At 43.9% G+C, this 19,492-nt stretch overlaps 1 protein-coding gene across 1 annotated transcript in view; it reads right to left on the minus strand.

Annotated features, from left to right (window-relative positions):
* The window catches only part of LOC145996964 (arylsulfatase B-like), a 59,251-nt gene that overhangs the window by 7,635 nt on the left and 32,124 nt on the right, over positions 1–19,492 (minus strand). The window lies entirely within an intron of this gene.

Raw genomic sequence — 19,492 nt, forward strand, 5'->3', positions numbered from 1 at the left:
GTGTGTGTGTGTGTGTGTGTGTATGTATGTATGTTTGTTCCGGCATAACTCTCGTACGCCTGGAGCGATTTCAACCAACCTTGGTACGCATATCACTTGAAATCTCGAAAGAAATACTGTGGGGGGTAAGACAGCCCTGGAGGAGGGGGTGGGGAGGGAGTGACATGTAAAAATAATCGAAAACGACCGGTATTAGTGTGGAATCCATAGTTTTCGGGGTCTCTAAGATGAATAGGGACACTCCCAATGCCGTTCAACTCCAAGACACCCCTGGCACCCCTAGGGGTGGGGTGGGAATGGGGTGACATGTAAAAATTAAAGAAAAACGACCGATATTAGTGTGGAATCAATAGTTTTCGGGGTTGCTAAGATGAATAGTGACACTCCCAATGCCGTTCAATTCCAAGACACCTCTGGCACACCTAGGGAAGGGGGTGACATGTAAAACGACCGATATTAGTGTGGAATCCATAGTTTTCGGGGTCGCTAAGATGAATAGTGACACCCCCAATGCAGTTCAACTCCAAGTTCATTTTACACAATAGTTAGAATTCAATGTTTTCCTGTTTAATAGAAGATTGGGATAAATAAATACCCGAGCAACGACGGGCAATCAGCTAGTATTTAATATAATGTTTGTTAATTACCAAAAGGTAGAGAATGAAATCTACTTTGTTGTTTTTCTGCCTTCAATCAACTCTTTTATCCATCGTACACTAAGGGAGCTTTCAGACCAAAGCAACAAGCGACAGATGACAAGCCGAATGGGGAGTTTGAACCGAAGTTACGATCAACACGAGCCCCTTCCGTATATAGGCAAATATTCACCCCATAGTATGCACTACCAACTAACAGACCGAGGCTACACTATGCACGATATTAAGTTTCAGCGATAAAGAACACGAGGATGCCACATTTACTGAGTGTTCGATTCCAAGCGGATGCTTGTCGCTTCTCGCCTGTCGCGTGTCGCTTTGGTCTGCAAGCTCCCTTGAGGGAGCGTTCAGAACGAAGTGACAAGCGACATGGTAGTTCACATGTGACACAGGCAACTTCAGTTTATTAGCAAGCATTCACAGTCGGAGGCAACATGACGCACGTATTCAGGAAACGGTCTAATCCGTTCAACACGCAAGCGACAATCGACCCCGAACAGTTTGTTGCGTCGCTTCGGTTGCAAGGTTTCATGTAAGGGAGAGTTCAAACCGAAGCGACACGCGACACACGCTGCTTGGGAAATAGCCCATCAACAGCAGCATTGCACACCATGGCGGCATGAGACGCCGTGCAAGCCTGCGTTCGATCAATGAAATCTCCAAGCGACACAAGGGTTTCGCACAGAAGTGACAAGCGACACAAGCTCCTTTAGTCTCTAAGCAGGCTTTCCCCACGCACGCGCTACCAACGGATAGAGGCGACACGATGCACTACATTAGAAAGCGGTCAAGTCCGAGCGTCACGAAGGCGACAAGCGACACGTCCCGCTCGTCATGTCGCTTCGGTTCTGAAGGTTATATTTATTACTGAGGGTTCATTTACAAGTGGCAGGCGTCGATTCTTGCCTCTTGCATGTCGCCTTTTACTTGTTTCATATCATATCCGTTCGGTTTCAGAAATATTGACCCTGGCAGACCTTGCCAGCTCCTGCTTAGAAATGTGTAGGATAAGCCTTTTACAGGAAATGGTAAGAACACGGGCCTCTGGCTAGAGGTGACGAGGGGCCAAGCGAGGGTTTAAATAGGTGCGCATGAGAGCGACACGAGGTCTTTTTAATCTGGAATCATCGGAGAAGCAGGAGCTATTGGTCTGTTTTCTAAACCGATCAGGGTAAGCTAGCCTACAGCCTTTATCTGCCATTCGCATTGCTTACTTCAGTATAAAACCTAATCATGAGTCTATATTAATGTTAATTTAGATATTTGTACCTGCCCTTTCAGGGCTGTCTCTACCATCAATAGTACTAATCGGGAGGGGCAAGTTACAGCTCTATTTAAGATCCCCGCTTTCATGATGGAACGCTACGCTTTGACTTCAGGCAATATAGATTCTTTACGTCAACGCAGAGTATCTAACTAAAATATATTGGCCTATTACCAGGTTTTTGGTGCGAAATCTTTAGAGTTTGGAACCAATACTGAGGATGGAGCTGTTGATTTTGAGAAGAGGGGTCGCAATGAATAAACTGTTTGTGCTGGCGAGAATTTTATGACGATTGTCTTCAATAAGGCTGGAAGAGGACCTACACTAAACAATGGCAGTGGCTACCTCCACATCGTTTGGCGCAAGGATGAATGGAAGGAAGCCCTTGGGGTAGCGGTTGTTGAGGAAATTTCAGGATTTTTCAAGTAAAGATACCTGCAACACGAGGCTGTAGTCTGGGCAAATTCGTTACGGGCATCGTGTGGCGAATTACGTTTTGCGAGGGGGAATCTTACAGAAATAACTCGAAAGAGCTTGCTAAAGAATCGAAGAAATGTTGGAACATCCAGAAATATGGAGAAATAAGAGAATGCTTAACCGACGCAAGAAATTAATTAGAAATGAGATGTTGACATGGGCAGTGATAAAATATACCTTTTCCCAGCGACACGTGCAGCTGTAGTGCTACTTAGGTTCGGAAATTGACATAGGTTGTTACTTTGTTCTGGTCACTTCTTACTTCGGTCTGACCTATGCGACAAACAACACAGGACAGGCGAAAAGCGAGAAGTGTCGCTTGCGAACGAACCAACAGTAATAAATGCAATCTTTCGTGCCGAAGCGCCGCGACAAGCATGAGACGATAACGATCAGCCAGGGAAGTTATGCCACAAATTGATTACATTTCCTCACAGAATTCAGGTGTTTTCTTGCTCCAATTTCAGTTTCCATGTCTTCCCTTTTTGCCGAATCCCGTTTCACCCAGTGGCGCATTATAACATATTTCCCATCCAAGTAAAAATTTCGGCGAAAGCGGAATTCCCGTTTCGTCGATTATTTTGAAGGGAGGGAATTCTCCCTCCGCTGGGAAATGTTATGTTTAAACAGACAGAATGCTTAATAAAAAGTTAAAAGGTGAGAGATACCTAGAGAAAATGATTACTTATGACCGATGTACCAATTACCTTTTATCATTAGCATCGGTCTTTCTCCGCACTTCCCCCAAGATCTCATTTTTCTGGTCTCTGAGAAAAGGACAGAAGTCTCAAACGAAGCAGCATTCTTTCCCACGAAGCCCTGGATATATCTTAGATCACCGCACCTACTTCGAGAGAAAGAAGCCAGTGTGTTCCCGCAATAAACTTTGATATCCATCCAGTCCACATTCGGCTCACGTCACCATCAATTCATGTTCGGCTTGATGGTTGGAATTTAGGGAAGCAGGGCACCAACAGTGAGATGCAGTTAATCACGAAACTTCAGGCAATTTAAAATTTATAAAAACCCAACGAGACTCTCGCCCTCGTCCTGAACAACGACCCTCTGTTCTCAAAGGAGTATGCAGCTGGAATCAAAACAATAATTCTGCACATAACAAACTCAAGCAGACGACTTAATTCCTACGAGCGCACCAGCCAATCTATAGTTTGGACATTTCCTATATGAAAATTTGAACTACAACCCTGCCCGAAAATATCTCTTCGCCTCAGTGAAGTTTAGACAGACACAGAACGCATAACTTTCACTAACTTTAACGAACTGTCCACGTAACTTTAACCAAATGTCCGAGCTGTGAGCAGTTAAAATTAATTAGAGCGAGATACTTTTCGTCCTCCAAATCAAGTCTCAAACAATGTGTTATTGTGTTTCTGTGCTACGCGATTATCACTCTTCAGTGCAAACTTTAAGTCACGTGGGGATGGAGCTATATTTGACTGACCAATGACGAAGAAGGCATTCCATCCCGATGTCAGCGTAGCCAGAGTCAAGGGTAAAACCACAGAGTAAGTAATTATTACTTACTCTGTGGTAAAACCAAGATACATCGAGAACAGTCCCAATGTATCGCTCCAACCCTCGAGGAGGAAAAAACTTTTCGGTACATCACTTGAACCCATAAGATGCTTCAACACAAGACTCCAAAAAGGACTTTCCTCTTCACTTCAGTGCGAACAGTCGTGGGCTCTCTGATATACAGTCAAACTTTATTGTTCATTAAGAAGTGCATCAGTATTAGTGTTTATGTGTACGGAACGTCGCAAGCGCGACTCGTGACTGTCTCTTGTCTTCACCCAGTGCATGATGGGACTGTAGACTCTTTGCGACAGTCAGCCGTCAGCTGTTATGGTAACGTATGTAGTGTGATGAGATGATGTAAGTATTTGGACAGCTCATTAAATAATTTCTTTCCATATGTCTCAGTGTCCTAATTTCTTGTAACAGATAACAATAAATGTCATTACTAAACTTGGCTTGTGAATAAAGACCAGCGAATAAGGATTTGAATGGCCTTCTCCGCTGGCCGAATTACTGGCCGTTAACATAACAAACAAGTACACTTATTTGATACTGTACACATGTCATGAATTTGTATTGTGTATTTTCTTGCAGTACTAGAAATTAACATACCATCCATGCCTAACGTCAACAATCGAGATTCGAACCTACATATTTCAATTATATACTGACCGCGAGGGTGTTTGGATGGGGGAATATTACAATTAGCAAGGGAGGTTAATGTCAAAAATCATATCACTTCATTCCATGAGAAGACTACAAAAATTGCTTTAGGTCCGTTCCTTAGATGGCACGATTTTATGTGGAATATTCCTTATTCCTTGTGCGGGAATAATCGTGTTGTGAAGATAACAACTATTGTAAGTAGATAGTAAATATGCCTTTGACCACAACTCTGATTTCTTGACCAAACGACCACAAAAAGTTGAAAAACTCACTTTCTCTCCCTGTTCCGCGCCTCATTTAGTGCGCTGACGATGTTTCACGGGCGCAAAAAGGCAGTGATGAGTGAAAGATGAGCTCTCATCCTCTCATCCTTCTCATCCCTCTCATTCTTCTTATTCTCCTCTCATCCTCTTTTTATCCTCTTCTCATTCTCTCATCTTCCTCTGATCCTCTCATCCTCTCATCCTCTCATCCTCTCTATTTTTAGAATATTGTCGTCAATATTAGAGATGAAGTTGGAGTGCTGGAATCAACGGGACCAAATGTTTATATATATCGTGATCTTCGTAAACCTCTCCTCTCATCTTCTCATCCTCTTATTCTCTCATTCTCTTATTTTTGAAGAATGAGTGCACCTTATCGTAATTTTCCAAGTCCGGGACCCAAATGTTTATATATATCGTGACCTTCGTAAACCTCTCTCTCGGGGGAGGGAACGATGTACCCACACACACACACACACACACACACACACACACACACACACACACACACACACGCGCGCGCGCGCGCGCGCGTATGTATTGTAACACAAACAAACAAACAAAATAATAATTGTTGTTTTTAGGATGCCTGGCCCCTATAACCTCGCCAGGGTGCGTGGTGCCCAACCAAAAATGTAAAAGTTTTCTAATGGCTGCGGTTATAGATTACCGCACCTCTGTAGAGTTTCACGTGTTTTTTTTTTCCCCCAAACTTCCATGAAACCCTACAGAGGACCTCCGTAATGCATGCAACGTGTACTAACGACTCTAGTGTTATTTGATGTTGTGATATTTTTGGATATAGAGTTTTATTGTGAGATAGATAAAAATAATTATGTTTATTATAATATTTTCTTGATGAAGATGGAGAATGTATGTGTGTGTTACAAATAAAGTTGCATGCTTTTTTTCTAGTGTGTGTGTATGTGTTTTTGATGTTTCGACAGCATCTGAAACGATAAAAAGAAATTTTATTGTTAATTTTCACGTGTAAAAACAACAACAAATTTTTTTGTGCAAATTTTCTGATTGTCTCGTGCTATAGTGCAAAAAAGATATTGTAACTGATAACTAATGAAATTGACATTTGTAACTGATCTGAACTAGTGAAATTCGTATTGTGCTATTGTAACTGATTGTGCTAGTACAAAAAATTACTTATTGTGCAAGAAAAGATGTTAAAAACTTGTTAAAACTGCTCTGTGACCCTCTCGTTCTTCACGTCGTAGGCGAAGGACTTCTCTGCAATCAGGATGACACTGCATAGGGTATCCTCGGGCAAGGCATCGTGGAACTCGCAGACGACCTTGATGTTGGTTCGATCGTTGACCACAACCTTTTTTCTCTTAGATGTGTTGATGACGGTCATGGGTCTCCGTGCTTTGAACTCACTGGGCGTGTAGTACATGTCCACACTTCCCTCGGTCACGCGTTTGTAAGCCGAAAACGCTTCGTAAAGTTTGAGGTAATTGTTTTTGGTCATGTCGAGGTTGTAATTCTCGCGCGGGAACACTTCGTTCCTGCCGTTCTTGAGATAAACGTTCTTGATCTTGCAGTCGTCGAATTTGCTGGAATCTTTTTCCTGATTTTTGTCCCTCCCGGTCTGAAAGAGCACTACGACGAAATCTGGCATGTCGAACTGTATGTTGTTGAACTGCGTCGTCACGTCGAATTCCATGTGACTTCCGGACGCCATCTTTTGCACGCACTGGTAACCGTGAAAGTGAATCGGCACCTGGGGACTTTTCAAGATCTCCGCTTTGTACTTGAGGGCGTAGTTTGTTTCGTATTCCACCACCGGCATTCTCAATTCCATGCTTCGGATGATGCATTTTGCTGCTTCGGGTAAAGTGTTGGCTATCGGCGTGGTGCCGTCCGGACCTAAAGTAGCGTATCGCATCAGTGCGTCGTTGTCGTTGGCCGCTCTTCGAAACGTAACGCGCAGTCCTCCCTTCCACATGATCTCCTTGTAGTCCGAGAAGAAACCAGGCAGCAGACGCATGGGAAAGAGCACCGTGTGACTTTTCGTCGATATTTTGGTCCCGGCTTCGAATCCCCCGGCCTGGTAGTACGCTGCGTCCGTTTTGGATAATTTCAACGTTCCCACTGCCGTCGACGTGATGCCTGGATAATCTATTCTGTCGATGACGGTGTTGTGTTTCCTCACCTCCACCTGCGAGAACAGGTGAGGCACGAAGTTGTCCACGAGTATCAAGTTTGCTGCTGCAGGAAACGCGTCTCCGCTTTCTTTCTTCACCACGTCGAATTGAAGGTAGAGGTCCGCTCTGTGAGGATGAATAAACCCATCGCCTACGTCCACATCGTATTCGATCTCCCTGTTCGCCTCGTTCAGATTGGCGAACGTGCGACGGTTGGGAGGGAAAGATTGCAATTCGTAACTTTCGATTTGCTCCATTCTCACTATGTATGTTATTTATTATACGTTGATCTCCACGATGGCAGTAGTTGTTGCACCTGCGAAATCCACCACGTCTCCTTTCTCGTTCGTCACCACCAACTCTATGTCGTCTATGCGGTTGCGACATACTGGAAAATAGATCGGCGAAGAGGGCGTGTAGATGATCGGTTCCATGAATTCGGAATTTGGTTTGAAAGTGGCTATGATTCCCGTCTGCTTGTGACTTCCTAATCCGTCCGAGGATTTCGTGATCATACCTTCCGCCACGTTGCAGTGTACGTTCAGAGTCTCTATGGCCAAAAATTTAGGAATGTTTGTTGCCGTGTGCTTGATGCCAGCTTCGAGTTTTGTGTTGTTCTCGAAACCTAAAAGTTCTCCTATGGTGCCCAGGTCCACGGTCTCCGTCGCCGACAGGATTTCCACTCTGTGCGTGACCGAATTTTGAGAAAGGTACGTGCCTTTGGGTAACTGAGCTTGCAAAGTGGAAAGATTGTATTGTCCTGGCGTGACGACGATGTGTTCGCTTCCGACGCTAATTTTGTTGTTGTGCTGGGTGACGTTAGGTATGAGGTACATGCTGTAGAATGCACGCAGAGCCACGGATTTAGGATAGACAATGTCGTCGTGCAGCGTGAGTTTCAAGATTGAAGATTCGCTCGTGAGATGGAACACGCCCATCCTAGTGATGCTGTTTCAGGTTCCACAGTACTTTCTGGAAATCTTCGACCGTAGGGTTATTTATTTTAGAGAGAAACGCGAGCACGGAGAGGCAGAGATGACCGCAGTTCACGTCTCCGAAATCTTGAATGCGTTCGTCGTTGTAGTATATAGAGGTTTTGCTCGTTTTCAGATAATGAATTAAATTTGTAGGTGGAACACCTCCGAAAGAATCGAAAACGAATGCTTTATCATCATTTTTGTGGTAACATATCCAATGCGTGCCTGGATTTTCTTGACCGTCCAAGTTGACTACTCCACATTCTCTTCTTTTCACGCTTGAAGGTAACGAGTCGGACATAAAAACTCCTCTGAAGTGTTTGATTTGTAACGGTTCGATCAGAGATTCAATGTCTCGGTTGGTGAGTGCTTCTGTTTCTTTTTTTTAAACTTCTTCATCACGCCCTTTCCTCCTTTCTTCTCCATGGCCAGGTTGTGACGTTTCTGTTCTTCCAATTCCGCTTTGTTCTTCTTCGAGTCGATGACGGTTTTCGCGATGGCGGCACTTCCGCCAGCCAAACTTCCAACGGCCCCCCAATGCTGCTAGGATGGCCGGGATGCTGAATATGAAACCTCCGATCTTTTGCTGTTTCCGCGAACGCTGCAATCTTTTCAATTGAGGTGTGCTGAGCAGTAATTTCATTCCGTGTCCTTTCGACAAGCAAGAACGTTTCTTCTCGCGTTGTTTCTTGGTGAGTAACCCATCGAGGGCACCTAGATTTTTAAGATTGGAGTATGGTATCTGGTACACGACACCCTTGGGCTTCATGTTGATGCTCTATGTGTTATTTTCACGGTATGTTATTTATATATATTCTGAGATTTTTTCTTGTGTAGTTTTTTTTACGGTATGTTATTTATATATTTTCAAGGCCTCGCAGTCGCTACACAAATTCTATTACGTGCTTCGTTTTCTTGCCAAGAAGTTCCTTTGTCCCCTTGTACACGATTCGAGTTTTGTTCTCGATTAAAATAGATAGCTTCTCGTCGGATAACATGTTAGCGTATCGATCTGGTAAAAATAGACTGTATTGTGCGTTGAGCAACAGGCGTACCTTGGGACCATACTGGGTAGAAACAATTGAACCGGAAGTTATCGTGTAAGATTTGTCGACTTCCAATTCCCGAATTTTTACATACTCGACTGACAAATTTAGCATTTGTTTTAATGCTTGGAGATCACTCATTTTTTCAGTTGTCATATCGAAGAAGAGAAAATTTTCAGTGTGTGTGTTAGAGAAATTTAATTGTTTTTTTTTCACGATGTGTGTTATTTATATATACCGAAGATTATTTTTTTCACGATGTGTGTTATTTATATATCAAGTTTTTTTTGACACGTATATATATTATTATTTTTTTAACAGAGGAAGAAAGTTCGTGCTTCGGAGAACGCGATGATGTGCGTAATGATATCTTCCCTCTCCTGCATAGACTTGTACCAATCATCAGTATACCGTCTTCTTCCCTGCATTGCCTCGTGCAGTTCGTCCAACCTATCGTTTAATTTTTCCCCTGCAGCCGAAAGCAGAATGTTGAGATCACCGCACCTCAGGCCACTGATCTCCCGAAGATGGTCCTTGAGAACCATTTCACAAGGGATGTGAAATTCCGGCGTTGTTCTTGCCATGATTACAAGTTTCCCTACATTTCTGTTTACTACTTTTTTGAATATTTTAGATAGTAGCTCGGGTGGCAAATCAGTTATGCAAGCCATGTTGTTTTTTTTACTGTATGTTATTTATATACCCCACCCCAATTTTTGTTTTGTGTTCATGGCGATGGTGGTACCCAGTGCGGCGACCCGTTCACCCAACGATGCGTCTCTGCTCACGAACCTTTCGAAAGCTGCGTGCTCTAACTTTCTGTCTGCTTCGTGACGTGCATCCAGATCCGTCTGCGTGGTGTTGTAGGCGATGTCGTGATCTTTGCATGCGGCGTCCAACGGATTCACACCCTTGTCTCCTCTCTCCAATCTTTTCTCGAGTTTGGTACCCGGTCCGCAGTACTGATAGCCAGGTAGATGCATCTCGAAAGGTAACTTGTTGATGATGTCGTTTACGAGTCCCTTTCCTTCGGCCACGTTCCAAAATTTCGGAGGCAGCGTGTTGATGATTTTGATTAGGTAACCTATGCCCTTGTCGTCGTTCACGATGAAGTTGGAAAGTTTCGTGCTGATCATGTCCACGATGCCAACCTTCTCGTTGTAGAAATTACGGTTGCCTGCATTCTCTTCGCCGGCTATCACCAACAATCGGTCCACGAGCTTCCTCACGTCGTCCACCCAAACGAATTCTTTGGGTAACGTGTTGTAGCGTTTGACCCCGCTGCCTGTTTTGACCTGGTTCCAAATCGGTTTGATGAGATTCCTGTACTTCTCGCCGCTGCTCGATTTCACCCTATTCTGCGAGGCGTCGTTGTTTTGGTACAAGGCATCCGTCATGATCAGAATTTCCTTGTAACTTTGGTAATCTTCGTCGGTGTAATCTTTCGGCTGCTTTTTGGCGACGAGTTCCCACAGTCCCACCGTACCCGGATACCTGTTCCAACTATCCTTGTCGCCTAAATTGACTTTAATGTCGTTGCCTTCGAAGGTCACCTTCGATTTCCCAATCTTCCACACCACACCGCCGCCTTCGTTGGTTTCCATGCTGGGATACAATCCGAACACTTCATCCTTGTCGAACTTCCCCGTGCTCAGGTAGTCTCGTGCCAAAGGCCCCAACTCGATTTTATCCGAAGACGAGGTGCTACCAATAGCTCGACGTCGTGCCGGTGCATCCTTCAGTTCGAATGGCGTCGAAGGAATGCTCGAAATGGGCGTGGGTACGGCGTAACTTTTAGCTGCGAGTGGTACGAGTTCGTTGATCAAATTTTTATTTTGTTCCGTGACACTTTTAATTTCTTTACCTAGACCGCTGATGGCATCAATCACAGGTTGATCCTGACGTTTCTTCTCTTCGTAGAATCCGCGATTCTCGGATTTCCAACCTTTGAAGCGTTTCGCGAGGTAATCGCGAAGCTTGAGATTTTCGTCTTCAATTTTTCGTTTCGTCATGATGTTATTTATATACGTCGTTTCTCACAACGTTGCAACGTTTAGAAAGTCGTTGATTTTGTTTCTGTATTTTCCGTCGTTGGGTTTCCTCGTCATGTCGATCGTCACAAATCCGAAATTGTCACCGTTCCAGCAAGTAGAGCAGCCTTCCGAAAATTGATTGTAGTTCATGTCTCCGCCTACGTAGTCATCGTACGCGTGCTTGAGGTTGGTGTGATCTTGACGAAACAAACATATGAAATTAGCGTTGTCGCGTACTAACTGTTTTGGAATTTTGGAAAACGTTTGAGCTAGGTAGAAGCAATCCATTCCTTTGTGACGACCTTGCGTGAAAAAGTTGCGAATTTCATTTTGATTTTCCAGGATGGCGTCGTCGAACACAACGACTGAATTTTCACAACAATCGTCGAGTGGTTTTATTTCCGAGGCGAACGTTGCAATATCCAGACCATCGTACAGTTTCATCAGTTGCTGGTATTTGGATTGCTCCAAACTTTTCGAGAACACGTACAGGTGCCTGTTCTTCCAATCTAACCAATTCGGTGCGAGGAGAAAATTGTCCACGAGCAGTGTCGTTTTCCCACACCCCGAAGGACCTACGATCAGACAGCGGATGCTGTCGGGAAGCAATTCGCCGTTCTTTTTTTTTCTCGTTTGACTTTCCGAATTAGGTAAACGTTTCACAACATTCCACGTACTCATAGAATCACTTCGTTTGAATCGATCCAACTTGTTTCCGGAAGTCCCAGCCATTTCACCAAGAGTTTGTTGCCTCTCTTGCGCAAAACTTTTTCGATAAGGTACGTGTCGGGGTATTTAGTTTTAGAGAGTTCCTCCTCGTAGAAGCGCCCCAATAAAATTTCACCGCCACTGTCTTTTATTATATACGTGTGACGGTTCCCGGGTAGAACTCGAACCACGGTAAAAAGTTCAGTACTCCAGTTTCGTGTAAAACCCCTGTCGAACGTTCGCTTCAATTTACTAACCCTCACCTGTTCTCCAATTTTGTATTTAGCTTTTTTTGTCGTGGGCGTGTACTTTGGACAGTAAACGCTAGAAATTAAACGTTGCTCGTCAGACCTGGTAACGTCAGCTGGCTTCATGCCTATCGTTGCGTGCCGTGTGTGATTATAGTCGTTAACAAGTTCCGGAAGAATGGTGACCCACTTGTAGCTTCCCTGAAGCGTGAAGCGTGACCACATGCGCGATTTCAGAGTGCGATTGAATCTTTCCACGATGCTGGCCTTGACGTCACTGAAGGTCGAGTAATGTTGAACGTTGTGTTTCCGAATAAACTTTTGGAATACGGCATTGTAAAATTCCTTCCCTTTGTCCGTGTGCAGAAACCGAGGTCGTCTGCCGCCGCTTTCGCGAAAAATTGTCTTGAATGCTTCCGTGACGCACGTTCCTGTTTTCGCCTTCAAAGGTAGAGCCCATGCGAATTTCGAAAATGTGTCTATGACGGTGAGGAGGTACTTGTTGCCCTTGTTCAATTTATGCACGTTTTTTAACTTGCCGCTACTCATTTCGACGAGGTCGCTTTCCCAGAGGTCGTCGATTCCCTTGGTTACCACAGCCAAACGTTCGTAGTTGCGGCGTGCAGGTTTATGCAATTCTTGGACGATGGCTTGCCTAGACATTTTTTATTATTTTTAGAGATTACGTTTCAAAAGAAGCACCAGCGTGATGGGATTCAAAGAGGGTGGCACTTCGCTCGTGTTTTGAATGATCAGCTTATCGCCGGCACTCACGTCGAAAACAGTAAGATCTTCGTCTTCGTGTATTTCATATATGTTGCGCGTTTCGTTCCAACGCGCCAGAGGAATGTTTCCTGCTTTCTGGACACCACGATTCGATATCAAAGTCATGGTGGGAACGCTAGCTTTTCTGCCGTGAGACCAGTACGAAAATTCGTTTATCTGAATCGTGCCATCGAGGAGAAACTTGTAGTACGGATGATAAGGATGTAGCATGTACAGTTTGTTACCTTCGACGAAGGTGGAGATTCTCTGTTGATTGGGTACGCTGTTGATTTCGATGGCTTGCAGAGAATGCAGTTTAGCGAATTTAGTGTCGACGCTAACGAGGTTGCTGTGAAGCTGACCCAGTGTGTTTTGTACGGGCAACAAATGTTCGACTATGGTATCCGTTACGGTAGAAAATGACGGTTTGATTTTCACTTCCACGTTCAACTGCTTGTAGCTTTCGTTGAGTTCTTGCAACTTGGCACCAAAAGAGGCCAGCGTCGATTCCTGCGTTGATTCCAGCACTCCAACTTGATCTCTGATGTTGACGACAATGTTCTGAAGGTTCTCGATTTGATTCAATTTCGAGCTCTTCTCGGTAAGATCGTTCACGATGATTCGCATCTCTGTAAACTGCATGTGAAGGTCGGCGACGCTCTGCGAAGTGGGCAGCGTCGACACCAGCGAAGCAAGTTCGTCTCGAATCTGTTCCACGTTCGCCGTTTCCGTTTCCAATCGTTTCAGCATACGTGATATGTTCCTTTTCAAAGCATGTAATTCTTTGGAGGTGGGGAGATTGGCCACCCTACTCTCGAGATCGCTCAACGAACTTTTGATGTCACTCGAATCGGATAGTGCCGTCACCGCCGTTTTCAATTTTTCCAAATCTTCGCTCGAAGGCACGCTCGTTCGTAACGATTCCAAGTCACCCTGTATGTTGTCCAGTACGTGATGAAAATGAGTAAGATTGGATTCGACGTTCAAATTTTCCAAATATTGGATCTTCTGCTGAACCGTGCTTAACGTGTCCTGAATACTCGTCAACACACTTGCTTCAGCGTGAATATTTTTAATTTCTTCGTTGATCAACTCCAGAGACGCCTGAAGCGTAGCGATGGTGGTTTGAATGTGTTCGAAATCTTGATAAGCCTCCAATTGAATTTTTATGTTCGCGACGCTTTTACCGATGACCTGCAGTTCGTCCGACGATGGTAGGTTCGTCATTGTATCTTCCAAAGTCTGCAACTTGGATTTGATTTCTTCCAACGTGCCGGTGAATTCTTCTTGTAATTTAGAAACAACGACCTGCAAGCGTTCTATATCAATATCATTCACGACGGTTTGAAGTTCAGAGAAATTCTTTTCTATTGCGGAAGTTCGCTCTTCGATTTCGAGTTTCAATTTTTCCAAATCTTCATTTTTCGATTGAAATTGCTGTAATTTGGCCAAATCATTTTGAAGCGAATCCATGCTCAACTGTATATTTTGAATGTTGTCGTAAGAAGGTACGTCAACATAATTTTTTATCAGTGTTTTCAGTTCGGAATCGATTTTCAGAATGGGATCGAGACATTGCGTTTGGAGCGTAGCGATCTCAGACTCTAAACTTTTGTTTAAGGTCTCCTGCAAAGCGATCAAATCGGTCCTCAACTTCTTAACTCGAACGTCCAGCATGAGAATCTCTTCTGCATGGTCTACACGCTTGGTGTTGCCGAAAATGTCGTTAGGCATTTTTGGTTAACGGTTATTTATAATAGGATAGACGATTCGTAATTCTACGAAGAGAGGAATAAGTTTGTCGTAATCTCCTAGGAGTTCCACGTAAAGATAATCTCCTGCAGACACATCGTACGACATGTTAGAAAGTACCTTGTCGTGCTTCATTCGAAAAATGTTCTTGCCGGTAGAAATTTTGATTTCGCCTGTGTTCTCCGGATTCACGGTGATTTGAAGTTTCCCGTCGATCGGAATTTCATAGAAATGTAAATTGTTATTAAAAACATAAAACATCTTGCCCACATCGTCATTTATTTTCGTCCATATACTATTAAGATGTACAATTAGTAGACCATTGAGTTTAGATAACACGGAAGGTAAGAGGTTATTGAAATTTGGTGATGCAGTGTCCATGTTGCTTTGTTTGCGGAAACCAAAGAGATTCATTGTCCTTGTTAGTTATTTAACACGTTGTGCCTTTGCCATTCTTCGAAACATACGGAGGAAAAGAGGAGCCCTCGGGCGATGAAAAGTAAGAGTTGAATTTAATGAGCCTCGGTTTGAAGCGGGGTTAACAACATAATAACAGCTTGCAACTTTTCATCGCCCGAGGGCCCCTCTTTTCCCCCGTCTGCTTTTTGAAGAATAGCAAAAAAACACAACGGACTTCATGCTATGGGGTTACGGTTAACACACGTCACATTTATCGCTTCCATTGTAGTGGCCCCACTCTCTCGTGTGGATTTGACAATCGAGAACACGTAACTTGTTGTCCGTTGCATCCAATGCGACCTTGCTTACGCGCGTCGTGTACAAATCATGCAATTTACTTGCAATGCGATAATCGGTGCTGAGTTGCCTTTTACCATGAAAAAGACATTCCTTGTAGTCTTGCATGCTAAATTTGCTGGTACTTATTTTTCCCACCCCCTTCGCTTTCTTGATCTCTTTTTCTTCTGCAATCTTTACACAGTACATTTTGGCACGAAGCCCCGCAAATTCGCTGATGTACTCCCCGCCAACTTCATCTTTGTATTTTCCAATCGTCATTTTGTTTTCTGCCGAATGTAAGTGATGGCCTGATGGTAAGTTGCTAAAATCAAACAGATGCTTCATCTTAGTCAGATCATGTTCGAGGCTTGGTGTTTGGATTAGAAAAATGAAGCTATCCGTGTCAATGTAACATATTTGGATGTTATCTCCATAAAAAGGTTGAAACTGATCGTAGTACGATTGGTACATGTGCAATTTTGATAGTTCAAGAACAGTGGCACCTATGGCAATCGGCTTGTTGAGCATCACTTGCTTCTTGTTCCTCTCGACGAATACTAGATTCTCGTCGAAAATGGTGAAGTTTTTGAAGTAGGGGGACGCGACGATCTTTTCAAATTTCTTTTCGTCCGTGACCAACGTTGCGTCGATGTAATTACGCACGTTCTCCATCGTCTTGCCGTAGATGGCGTTATTGAACAGTTTGTACAGATCCTTGTCTGCAGGCGATGTCGATTGCGCTCTGCGGCGCGTGTTCTCGGTTATGTAGGGTTCCAGCCACTTGCTCTGTCGGAACTTCAATCCTCTATGAACTTTCTTCAACTGCAAGCCGTGACTTATGTAAAATTGGAGGAGTCGGTAGTGCAGAACGTAATTCCGCTTGTTCTCCATGCTTAGTATGAGTTTTGGCTCCGATCCTCCAGGTGGCTTCTTTTTGGAGGGGGCCAGGGCCAATCCATGATGTTTCTTGTGAAGTGTTTCGGGATAATCGAGATCCACTTCCAAGAAACAGCCCCATTTGTTATCTTCGCTCCAGTTGAGAAAATCCTCGCAGGAGAGTTCCTCTTCGGTCATCCACGCGTAGTCGCTGATGGGAAGACACTGGGACATGGAGTGGCCGTACAGGTTGTTGACATCCCAGTAGACAATATAGGTGTTGGGCTTCGATGCATCGTAACCAGGCGTATGAGGATTGTTTGCCTGAGCATGGCGTCGGGGACATTGGACGATGCCACCGCGTATCGCACTCTCCATGAAAGCATACTGTTCCTTCTCTGCGATGAGGCCCAGTTCCACGTTGGTGTATTTCATCATCGATTCCCAAGTCAATCCCGGCGTGGTGAAGAAATACGCAGGATCCAACTTGTATATCGTGATGCATCTCTTACGAAACGATTCGAAAATGTCCATGAGGAGAGTCACGTCCAATTTCAGATAGAGATCGTGATAATCGCGAAAAGTTTGGCAATTGAATGCCGTCCATACACTACGAGCGTGTTCGTAGTCCTCTTCGGAACAGACGTCCTCCGTGAGATGAGAATAAAATGCCCCCCGGGGTGGAAGTTCCGTCTCGTCAAATTTGTCGAAATTGTTGACGTACTCGTAGGGGTAGACGCCCTTGCGACGCAACAGATTCAAATTCTCATCTCTCCCCAAAAAACATTTTTGCTTGGTGGCCACAAGATCTTCGTCGCCAAGTTGAGATGCAAGGCTTGCGAGGCTGGAGGACAGGAAATTGTAAGAGTCCAGGATTCGCACTTCCACACTTCCTCCTTCTTGGAGAGGGATCCACACTCTCACCGCGATGTACTTCTCGCTCGTTCTCGGGATGATGCTGATTCGAGAAGTTATGTTGTAGAGCTCTTTAACGAAGAGATGCGTGTCGTATTTTTCCGTGTAGTGCAGAAACACGGCAACGAAATACGACTCCTTAATCTTGAGATTGCACGAATTACAGATGGTGCTCAGAAATAATCCATTCTGGTGGTCATGGTGGACGACCTTGTAATTTTCGGCGGTGAAAGCCTGGTTACACTCCGCGCATCTTGTCGCCGCGTCATGTCCCCGTTGTTGTTCCGTCGTGAGAGCAGGTGGAGAAACGTAAGAGCCTTTCAGGCTGGGTGCAAGTTCTCTCGCGCATTCCGCTATCTTCTTAACAAAATGTTTTGCCGCATCGGGTCCGCAATACAAGATGACATCATTCAATTTTTCTCCGTAGATGGAGAAACTGCAAGGGTCGTGGTGAAAAATTTGGATCGTGCTTGAGGTAGAGGGATCAGGGTCGCAAGACGTCATGGGAACTTGGAAGCTTTCAAAGTCGGCATAAAGAACAGCGGGATGGTGGAGAAGAGCCTGGTGTTTCTGAAATTTCATCTTGGTTCCGGGTTCCGGCATGACATCTTCGGGTTCTGCATTCACGGAGCCAAAACACTTGTGCTGTTCTTTCATCTTCTTTCCCTCGCGAAAAATTCTCAAACATCGATCGCAAATTTCGATCTTATCGTGATCCTTGGTGATCTGTCTTCCTACTAATCGTGAGAAATTCCGTATCAAACTGTAACGGCCATCTACAAGCAAGAGTCGAATTACATTATTCTGGCTTCTAGCAGGTCTTAACACACGAATATTGTCGGAATCGTCAACCCCAAACACAGAAATATCGATATCTTCTCCTTTTTCCTCTCTATAGTTTTTTAAAAATTGATTGATCTTATTCAGGGGCACAGGATAGGAAATTCCTCTCATCATATTCTCGTATCTTCCCTCGTATTCTCGGTAATTGGACAGACGTTGGGGGTTATCATTATTTGCTGGGTGTAATGCAGCGATGACAGACCATAAGAAACTCTTCTGATCATTACTTTGTATGTTCAACACTGCATTTTGCTTTTTTTGTTTTTTTGTTTTTTTTTGAGCGCTGCGTAATGGTTTGAAATTGCAGACTCGAAGTTCTAACATGTGGCTGCGACCGCAAAGACTCCACCCACTTCCTCTACCTTCAAACTCTTCTTGTTTTTGTGTCAAGTGCTCAAATAGCCGTGTCACTATCTCGTCAAGATCCTCGTTATTGTCATCGTGTAAGCCTTCACACCCTACGTAAAAGCTGAAAGTGCTTGACTCGGACGAGACAACTTTCTCATACAGCAGGGTCAAGACGAGATGAATTTTAATTGCAACATTGACGAGGCAATCACGTAATTTATCGACTACCAGAGATTTCACATTGTTGAGGAAGATGCTCGAGTCACACTTTTCATCGCTTCCAGATTTATAGGTCATGATGCGTGCACTTTTATTCAGAGCACCGTCTTCATGCGCATCAATGCGAGATTTCTTTGCCGGCGGGACTAGGACATCATGATCCGGTAGACGACATTTTTTCAAATGCCTAGCAATGTTAGGTTTAGAAATTAATATTCCACAGTTGCGACATGCCACTTTCCCGCAAAGACCGGAGGGACCTGGTTGCGATTCCATTTTTTCCCTCTGTTATTTATATATATATATACAGAGAAATTTTTTGGGGGTTGTGGTGATGGCGGTGGTGGTAGGGGAAAGCACACTGAAACAGAAGGAAAAAAAGTTGAAAAATGTTAAACATTTTTTCCTTCCACATATATATATTAGACGCAAACAGTATGTATGTATGTATGTATGTATGTATGTGTGTGTGCACTGTTGTAGGAGGTTAAAAATATACGATATGTAAGTGTGTGTCAATTTTTTATGACTCCTCTGAATATGTGTGTGTCAGACGCAAAACAAAAAATATTAATATATTACGAAAAAATAAAAACTTACCTTTCAAGAGAGATAGAGAGAGACTTCAAAATAAAAACTTGTAGCTCACTAAAACTTCCACAATGATATATATGTATACTGCCAGACAAACAATTAAGAATACTGAACTGCCACGATTGACGTTCACCTTTCAAGAAAAATAGAGAGACTTCAAAATAAAACTTGTAGCTCACTAAAACTTCCACGATGATATATATGTATACTGCCAGACAAACAAATTAAAAAATACTGAACTGCCACGATTGACGTTCACTATGATAATAATGTACAAAAAAGAAACTGGTAGGTTATATAGGAACTCCTCTCCTTTTTCTCCTTCTCTCCTTCCTACTCCACGCGACTCTCTTTGGTGAAAACACAATGAGCGCTATAGTCAATGTCCTAGCAAATAAAACTCTTG

The sequence above is a fragment of the Lepisma saccharinum genome, chromosome 13 (genome assembly GCF_977018435.1).
Source record: "Lepisma saccharinum chromosome 13, izLepSacc3.1, whole genome shotgun sequence".
Classification (NCBI taxonomy): domain Eukaryota; kingdom Metazoa; phylum Arthropoda; class Insecta; order Zygentoma; family Lepismatidae; genus Lepisma; species Lepisma saccharinum.